Source organism: Chiloscyllium punctatum, chromosome 36 (assembly GCF_047496795.1).
Source record: "Chiloscyllium punctatum isolate Juve2018m chromosome 36, sChiPun1.3, whole genome shotgun sequence".
NCBI lineage: Eukaryota > Metazoa > Chordata > Chondrichthyes > Orectolobiformes > Hemiscylliidae > Chiloscyllium > Chiloscyllium punctatum.
In genome coordinates this window covers 70579930-70590196 of record NC_092774.1, presented here as the reverse complement: position 1 = coordinate 70590196, position 10267 = coordinate 70579930, and the positions used below count along the sequence as shown (strand labels likewise).

Genomic DNA, 10267 nt, shown 5'->3' with positions numbered 1-10267 from the left:
ACTGTTTTCAGGGGGTTTAGGGGCTCCCCGTTCTTCGGAAATGCTCTGTACAGTTATTTATTGATCTTCGTCGTTCCTGGGTGCAGCAGTGTGTCGTGGCTCGCTGAAATAGTGTCCTGATTCAGATGTGTTTGATTGTGTTGGGGTGATTGCTTCTGTAGTTAAGTTCTTGGTTCGCGTGCATTGTTTTCCTGTAGACGCTGTTTTGAATTTACCATTGACTGTTCGCTCCACTGTGACATCAAGAAATGGCACTTTGTTGTTGTTCTCCTCTTTTGTGAATCTTATGCCAGTAAGGAGATTGTTGATGGTGTTGTAGGTTTCCTCTAATTTGTTTCATTTTTTGATGAGAAAAGTGTCATCGCTGTAGCGGACCCAAAGTTTGGGTTGGATCGTTGGAAGGGCTGTGTGTTCGAGTCTCTGCATTATTGCTTCTGCTCGGAATCCTGATGCTGGAGGTTTCGTGCGTATTTCGTTGATTTGTTTGTAGGGCTTGTTATTGAATGTGAAGTGGATGGTAAGGCACAGTTCCACGAGCTTGACAGTGCTATCTTTGCTGATGAAGTTGATGCTGTGTTGTGTCTTTGGTTCTTCGAGTAGTGTCTTCAGTTTTCTTTGGCCACGTTGATGTTAATGGATGTGAACAGAGCTGTTATGTCAAAGGACAACATTAATCCATCCTCTTCTATCTCAGTGTGTTTGGTGTTCAGGAATTCTTGGATGGAGTAAATGGAGTGGAGTGAATCTTCGACTTGGGGTTTTAGTCCTCAGTGGAGGTGTTTTAGCCTTCAGTGGAGGCCTTTGACTAGTCTGTATATTGGTGTTCCAAGTAGTGAGACTATGGTCTAAGGGGGGCTCCTGGATTGACGGGGAGGAGAACAACAACAAAGTGCCATTCCTTGATGTCACAGTGGTGCGAACAGTTAATGCGGAACTTCAAACTGGCATCTTCAGAAAAACAACAGACCCAAACCAAGTACTTAACTGCAGAAGCAATCATCCCAACACCCACAAACGAAGCTGCATCAGGAGATTATTTCAACGAGCCACTACACAGTGCAGCACAGAGGAACTACGAAGAGCACAAGAGAAATACGTATATAGTGTATTAAAGGAGAACGGGTCCCCAATAAACCCCCTCCGCCGATTTCTCATTGATACATTCAAGGTGACTCTCAAAAATTCGGTTTGACCCTCCATTCTTTCCTGTTTGTTTTTTGTGGGTTTTGAAAGCTTTCCCAATCCTCTGACTGAGTATTGGAGTTGGAAGGTTGTGTTGTGGTTGTACAGGACACTTTTTAGGCCACTTTTGGAATATTGTGTACAATTCTAGTCTCCCTCGTATCAGACGGATATTGTGAAATTTGAAAGGGTTCTGAGCACCAATGGGTCCACAGAGATGAAGAGGCCCTTCTGCTGCCCTGAGTGTGGGAAGGCCTTCAGTGATTCCTCTGCCCTGCTGACGCACCAGTTGGTCCATACCGGGGAAGGATGTTCTCCAGCCCCAAGTGCGAGATGGCCTTCAGCAGTTCTTCCCACCTGCTGAGACACCAGTGGGTCCACACTGAAGAGAGGCCGTTCTTCTGCCCCGATTGCAGGAAGGGCTTTGCACTTTCCTCCGACCTGCTGGCCCATTGGTGGGTCCACATGGGGGAGAGGCCGGTCAGTTGCCTAAGTGAAGGAAAGCCTTCATCAATTCCTCTGTCTTACTGAGGCACCAGTCCGTCCACACCGGGGAGATGCCATTCTCCTGCCCGAGTGTGAGAAGGGCTTTACCGCTCCTCCACACTGCTGAAGCACCAGCTGATCCACACGGGGGGATGGGGGGGTGGAGAGGGGAGGCCTTTTTGCTGCCCTGAGTGCGGGAGGTCCTTCAGCAATTCCTCCACCCTGCTGAAGCACCAGTGTGTCCACACCGGGAGAGGACCTTCAGCTGGCCCGAGTGTGGGAAGAGGTTCATGTTTTCCTGCAACTTGCGGAAGCACCAGCGGGGGCACCAGTGCTCCCAGCAATCAGATCCCACTGGTAACGCTGCCTTTAGTCACCCCCCAGGACTGAACCTCCTGCCAGTTCTGACAGTGGGTGCAGTGGGAGAATAGGTGGGCTGTTTTTGTTTTCTGCTGGACTGCAATTTCCTGCCCCACCCCCCACAACTACAACCCCATGGTGGCTCAGGGTTAGCACTGCTGCCTCATGGCACCAGGAACTCAAGAATAATTCCACCCTTGGGGTTCTGTGTGCAATTTATGGAGGGTAGGAAAATGGATCTGAGTGGGTTAGTCCTCGGAAGATCAGTGCAGTTGTGTTCGGCTGAAGGACCTGTTTTTCCACATTGTGGGTGTGCTATGATTCTATGAACTTTGCCTTCAGTGGACACTGTTGCTCATTGAGCCCGGGACTGCACATTGCCAATGAAATGATCCAGAGAAACCTAAGACCGCAAAACCATCGGAGAAGAAGTTTGACCTTCTCTGCCATTCGTTCGTAACAAAAGTATTGGATGAGATTAGCTACAGTGTGGAAACAGGCCATTTGTCCAAACAAGTCCACACCGACCCTCCGAAGTGTAACCCATCCAGACCCATTTCCCTCTGACTAATGTACCTAACTCTATGGGCAATTAAGAATGGCCAATCAACAAGACCTGCACATCTTTGGTTTATGGAAGAAAACAGGACCACCCAGAGAAAACCCACGCAGTCATTGGGAGAATGTGCACACTCCTCACAGACTGCCACCCAAGGCTGGAATAAAACCTGGGTCCCTGGCACTGTGAGGCTGCAGGTGTAACCACTGAGCCACTACATATTGCAACCCGAGGTTGGCAAGCCGGGGGTTGGGAGAATACAGCAAGCCAGGCAGCACCAGGATGTGGAGTAGTCAGCGTTTTGGGTATTAACCCTTCTTCATTACTGAAAGAGTGACTTATCTATGAGAAAAGATTTACATGAATGTTGCTGGGAGTTGGAGGGTTTGAGCTGCAGGGAGCGGCTGAATAACGTGGGGTTGTTTTCACTGGAGCATCGGAGGCAGAGAAGTGACCTAATAGCGGTTACAAAATCATGAGGGGCATGGACAGGGTAATAGACAAGGTCTTTTCCCTGGGCTGGGGGAGTCCAGAACTAGAGGGCATAGGTTTAGGGTGAGAGGCGAATAATATAAAAAGGGATGACATCTTCCTGCAGAGGGTGGCACTTATATGAAATGAGCTGCCAGAGTATATGGGTCAGGTGTTGTCAAATGGGACTAGATTAATATAGGATATCAGGTCAGCATGGACAAGTTGGACCGAAGGGTCTGTTTCCATGCTGTATGTGTCTCTGACTACTGGTCCTGATGTAAGTTTAAAATAGAGTCCAAGTAACTTTGAATAGTTCAATCTTGTTGAGCTCACCTCCTGAAAAGTTTCAGATGAATCCCTCTGAGAGATACTGTTTAAACATGCTGAGTTGGACAAAGTATCCCATCAAGTTCAACACAAACCCAGAGATGAAGAAGTCAGAAGTCAGAACACCAAGGGGACAAAAACTGATCACAATATTCCAGGTGCGGCCTCATCAACGTCCTGTATAACTACAACATAACTTGCCAACATCTGTACTCAATTCCCTAACTGATGAAGGCCAGTGTGCTGAAACCTTTCCTCACTACCTTGTGTACCGATGTTGTCAGAGATATAGGACCGACTTTTTATTGATGCAGAATCCAGCTGCTGAGAGCCCAGAAGCAGAGTAGTGCTGCGTGAGTGTGCTGGGCTTTAGATTTTGATACCACCTCCCCACACCTCTAGAGACCTCAGGTCTGTAGCTTGCCTTCTTATCTTAGAGGGTTTTCCACCTGTTTGAAACAGCCTGTCCTGCAATTAACCCCTTTATGCCAAGGCGTTCCTTCTACAGGCAGAATTAATTGTCCTTCTGTCACACAGTTATTAAACACCATTATCTCATCTGTCCAAAGGAACTGCTCATTGTTTTGCCTCCTCCTTCCCAGTGATAGTTAATAAATGTTATTTGTTAACTCCCTTGTAGCAGTTTCTCATTGGCCCTTTCGTTTCTTGGTCCAGAAAGAGTTATTGCTGACTCATGAAGTTTTCAAAGTTCTGGAGTTTACAGGACCACACCACATTCCTCTCTGCCTCCCCCAGGAATAACGATTGCTCCTGAGGTACTCACAGTTCCTGACGTTCCTTGATATCCCCAAATACAATCCATATGTCAGGAAATCACTGGTGCTGCCCTGACATAGATAGTCAATGTTTGAACAGAAGATTATGGGGAGAAAATGCAGAAATCCGAAATGCAAAGAGACTTGGGAGTTCAAGTCCAGGATTTTCTCAAAGTAAACTTGCAGGTTGAGTTGCACTTTCCCCTGCAAGTGCCGAATGTGTGACACCAGCCCATTTACCTATTCCCTCCTCGCTATCCAAGGGGCCAAACTTACATTCCAGGTGAAGTGGCCCTTTACCTGCACTTCCCACAACCCAGTCTACTGCATTTGCTGCTCACAATGTTGCCTCATCTACATTGGGGAAAACGAAGCCTTAACTGGGTGACTGCTGCACAGAACATCTACGTTCTGCCTGCAAAAAAGACCCTGAGCTTCCAGTTGCCTGCCAATTCCACACCCCACCCTGTTCCCTGGCCAACATCTCTGTCTCAGGTTTGCTGTTGTGTTCCAGCGAAGCTCAGCACCAGCAGAACGAAGAGCACCGAATATTGCACTTGGGGACCATACATCCCTCTGGTCCCAATATCCAATTCAATCATTCGAGGACCTGAACTCCATAGTATCCTCGCCCCTTCCACACACACCAAGCCTTGTTATCACATAGTCTGTCATTCCACACTACTTCGCCACGAACAGTCTCCATTATCAGTTATTCACCCTCCCACGCAGATCGTTATCAACTCCTTTTTATGTCCAACAGTTCTTCCCTCGCTTTGGGCTCTGTCCTGATCTCCGCCTTCCTCCCACAATATCTTTCCCATATAAACCGACATTTTCCCAATCACCATCAGTTCTGTGGAAGGGTCACCGGCAACTCCTGTTTTTTGTTCCTGATATACAGCATCCGCAGTTCTTTCAGATTTTTATTGAGAGAGAGTTGGAAATTGTTTCGAGAGACAGAAGGAGAAGGGGGAGAAACAGAACAGACATGAACGTAAAATCATTGTAGTGCGATCACTTCCCTTAAGTATGAATAGAGCGCATGGGCCATCTGTGAGCTTGTGGCGCAACGGTAGCGCGTCTGACTCCAGATCAGAAGGTTGCGTGTTCAAATCACGTCAGGCTCACTACCATCAACGTCTAACATTTCGAATGAAGAAAAGAGTGCATTGTATCGAAAGTTCTTTGCGGGAACTTTCGATCACACGTGAATCTTTGCTGTCAGTTTGATTTGTGAACACTGTGTCAGGGAGGTGGTGTGCCCATTGTTTGGGGAAATGCTCAGCTCCCCGCAATGTGAGAAGTAAAACACAAACTGTTCATCACGGGATTAAAACACACAGCCGCTTCGTTCAGTTGGTGACAGCGCAGTGTGAATCACATTATACCGATATTTTTACAACATAATCTAGAGATTTCCATCCAGGTTTTAGTCACATCAAACTGCCACGTAATGCTGTCATGACCTCAGTAAACTATAATAACGTGAAGATCGCTGGGATGATTTTCTACATCCGACTGCAATATAAACACAGATCATTGTTTCCAGTTTTGGTGGAACAAAAGACATCATATTGGTGGATAATTACAGTTAGTGCAAACACAGCTAGCCATCGATAAATATTAATCCTGTTCCCTTCAATGGCCAAATTTCAAATCAGAAACCAAGTGCACTCGGCTGCTTGTAACATAGACAACATGACAAAATGGCTCATAGGAGGAGAAATGGGGCATTGAGAAGGAGTGAAATGTTTGCTTTAGGTCACCTCTACAATTGTTAGAAAAACAGGTTGAAAGGATTCTTAAAAGGTGTCTGAAGGAGTGGTGAGGGATAACACTTCAGACAGCACAAAGTGGAAGACCACTTTCTAGTGGAAGGAAAAGACATTCCTTATTTCTGAAAGAACTGGGAAACAGAAGAGGGGATGAAATCTGACTTGGGAGCTATTTCCTATTTGTTGAGGATGTCGCTTCATCACAGTCTTGGTTCAGAGCATAATCTCTTCATCAGGAATAAAGGGTGGCCCAAGGGGGCTGAGAGATAAATGGGAAGGAAGTGGGGCTGGAGTGAAGGTAGATGGGAGTGCAATAGATAGATGGAGGTCGGGATTGATGGTGATAGGTCAGAGATGAGGGTGAAGTAAATAGGTGAGAAGCAAGGTGGACAGGAATGACAGGTCAAGAGGTTGGTGTCGAATTGGAAGGTTGGATCTGGGACAAGGTGGGGGAGAGGAAATAAGGAAACTGATGAAATCTGCATTGATACCATGTGGTTGGAGGGCCCTAGAACAGAAGTTGAGGTGTTTTTCCGACAAGTGTCGGGAAGCAAGAATTTGGCAGTGGAGGAGGCCCAGGACTTGCATGTCCTTGGTGGAATGGGAGGGGGAGTTAAAGTGTTCCGCCACAGGGCGGTGTGTCGGTTAGATTTAGAGTCCCAGAATTCTTCCCTGAAATGTTCCGCTAGTTGGCGTCAAGTTTCCCCAATGTGGACGAGACCATATCACGAGCAATGAGCATAATCTTATAAATAGTTTGCATAAATCTTAGCCCGCCAGAGTTATTTTCTTTAATTAAATTAAAGAAAATTTTTATTCAGTTGGATGACTGCATGAAACGGTTTGTTGGTCCGATTTGAATCATCACACCCAAAAGAGACAATGCCATGAATATCAGTGAACTGCTCTTTTTGTTAAAAACCACAAGTTCTTGATTTATTTTCACAACTTACTGGTATTCACACCTGCATATTCGATGTCAAACTCTGACATCAGAAATTAAATTACAGCATTAATTTTGACTTACAATATTCGAGCAAACAAATTAATAGCACACAGTGAATCGCAAGTCTGATTAAAATGAAATTAAATCTGACCAAAAAAAATATAAATTCAAGATGGGAGATAAGAAATGGTGGAAGGGCAGAGGGCAAGAAATGCAGCATCATAGAATGTGCTCCTCCAGAGAGTGCATTTTACCAACTACCACTGCTAAATATAAACACTCTGATATGATCCTCCGGTTTTAATGTAAACCATAACCCCATACAGTAGGTACCATTTAAATGAGTTAAAAATACAAGACTTGAGCAAATCCACCTTCCAGCCTTATTCAGCCGCTCCCTGTAGCTGAAACCCTCCAACCCCCAGCAACATTCCCGTAAATCGTTTCTCACAGAGAAGTCAACGGTTCAGTCCTGAAGAAGGGTTAATACCCAAAACGCTGACTACTCCACATCCTGGTGCTGCCTGGCTTGCTGCATTCTCCCAACCTCCTGCTTGCCTACTTCGGGTTGCAACATGTAGTGGCTCAGTGTTTACCACTGCAGGCTCACCGTGCCAGGGACCCAGGTTAGATTCCAGCCTTGCGTGGCTGTCTGTGAGGAGTTTTCACATTCTCCCAGTGTCTGCGTGGGTTTTCTCTGGGTGGTCCTGTTTTCTTCCATAGTCCAAATATGTTTAGGTCATGTCGATTGGCCATGCTGAATTGCCCATAGAGTTAGGTATATTAGTCAGACGGAAATGGGTCTGGATGGGTTACTCTTCGGAGGGTCGATGTGGACTTGTTGGGACAAATGGCCTGTTTCCACACTGTAGCTAATCTCATCTGCACTACATTTGTCATTAACGAATGGCTGAGTAGACTCGATGGGCCGAAAGGCCTAACTTCTGCTCCAATGCTCTTGCAGTCTTAGGTTTCTCTGGATCATTTCATTTGGAAATGTGCAGTCCCTGGCTCAATGAGCAGCAGTTTCCAATGAAAACAAAGCTCATATGATGGTTGAACTCCTACAGTGTGGAGACATGTCCTTCAGCCCAACACATCTGCACAGATTCTCCGAAGAGTAACCCACTCAGATCCATTTTCCGACCCTCCATAAATTGCACACAGACCCCCAAGGGTGGAAGTATTCCTGGGTTCCTGGTGCCATGAGGCAGCAGTGCCAACCGTGAGCCACCATGAGGTTGTGGTTGTGGGGGGTGGGGGAGGCAATTGCAGTCCAGAAGAAAACAAATACAGCCTACCTACTCCCCCACTGCACCCACTGTCAGAACTGGCAGGAGGTTCAGTCCTTGGGGGTGACTCAAGGCAGCGTCACCGGTGGGATCTGATTGCCGGGAGCGCTGGTGCCCCCGCTGGTGCTTCCGCAAGTTGCAGGAAAACATGAACCTCTTCCCACACTCGGGCCAGCTGAAGGTCCTCTCCCCGGTGTGGACACACTGGTGCTTCAGCAGGGCGGAGGAATTGCTGAAGGACTTCCCGCATTCAGGGCAGCAGAAAGGCCTCCCCCCTCCGACCCCATCCACCCGTGTGGCCAGCTGGTGCTTCAGCAGTGTGGAGGAGCGGGTAAAGTCCTTCCCACATTCGGGCAGGAGAATGGCATCTCCCCGGTGTGGACAGACTGGTGCATCAGCAGGCCTGAGGAATTGATGAAGGACTTCCTGCACTTACGCAACTGAGCGACCTCTCCCCCATGTGGACCCACCAATGGGCCAGCAGGTCGGAAGAAAGAGCAAAGCCCTTCCTGCAATCGGGCAGAAGAACGACCTCTCCTCAATATGGACCCACTGGTGTCTCAACAGGTGGGAAGAAATGCTGAAGGCCATCTCGCACTTGGGGCCGGATAAACAGCCTTCCCCGGTGTGGACCAACTGGTACGTCAGCAGGGCAGAGGAATCACTGAAGGCCTTCCCACACTCAGGGCAGCAGAAGGGCCTCTTCGTCTCTGTAGACCCATTGGTGCTTCAGAACCCTCTCAAATTTCACAATATCCTTCTGATAGGAGGGAGACCAGAATTGTACACAATATTCCGAAAGTGGTCAAAATAATGTCCTCGAGAACCACAACATAACCTCCCAACTCCAATACTCAGTGAGAGGATTGCGAAAGCTTTCAAAACCCACAAAAAACAAACAGGAAAGAATGGAGGGTCAAACCGAATTTTTGAGAGTCAACTTGAAAGCATCAATGAGAAATCGGTGGAGGGGGTTTATTGGGGACCCGTTCTCCTTAAATACACTATATACGTATTTCACTTGTGCTCTTCGTAGTTTCTCTGTGCTGCAGTGTGTAGTGGCTCGTTGAAATAATCTCCTGATGCAGCTTCTTTTGTGGGTGTTGGGATGATTGCTTCTGTGGTTAAGGATTTGGTTTGTGTGCATTGTTTTTCTGTAGATGCCAGTTTGAAGTTCTCCATTGACTCTTCGCTCTACTGTGACATCAAGGAATGGCACTTTGTTGTTGATCTCCTCCCCTTCAAACCAGGAACCTCCCTTAGACCAGAGTCTCACTGCTTGGAACACCAATATACAGACTAGTCAAAGGCCTGCACTGAAGGCTAAAACACCTAGTCGAAGATTCACTCCACTCCATTTATTCCATCCAAGAATTCCTGAACACCAAAGACACTGAGACAGAAGTAGATGGAATAATGTTGTCCTTTGACATAACAGCCCTGTTCACATCCATTAACATCAACGTGGCCAAAGAAAACTGAAGACACTACTCGAACAACCAAAGACACAAACACAGCATCAACTTCATCAGCAAAGATAGCACTGTCAAGCTCGGGGAAGTGTGCCTTACCACCCACTTCATATTCAGTAACAAGCCCTACCAGCAAATCAACGAAATACCCTGAAACTACCAGCGTCAGGATTCCTCGCAGAAGCAATAATGCAGAGACTCGAACAAACAGCCTTTCCAACGATCCAACCCAAACTTAGAGTCCGCTACAGCGATGAAACTTTTATCATCAAAAAATGAAACAAATTAGAGGAAACCTACAACACCATCAACAATATCCTTCCTGGCATAAAATTCACAAAAGAGGAGAACAACAACAAAGTGCCATTTCCAGATGTCACAGTCGAGCGAACAGTCAATGGTAAATTCAAAACAGCGTCTATAGGAAAACAACACACGCGAACCAAGAACTTAACTACAGAAGCAATCACCACTGCACATACAAGCAAATCTGAATCAGGACACGATTTCAACGAGCCACGACACACTGCAGCACCCAGGAACTACGAAGATCAAAAAATGACTGTACAGAGCATTCAAGAAGAACAGGTAGCCTGTAAACCACCTGAAAACGGT

General features: G+C 46.8%; 1 non-coding gene across 1 annotated transcript; it reads left to right on the top strand.

The window, feature by feature from the left end:
* The first annotated feature begins 5222 nt into the window (after positions 1 to 5222).
* Positions 5223 to 5294, top strand: trnaw-cca (transfer RNA tryptophan (anticodon CCA)). Its single transcript has one exon. It is a non-coding gene; the product is annotated as a tRNA-Trp (tRNA).
* The last annotated feature ends 4973 nt before the right edge of the window (positions 5295 to 10267 follow it).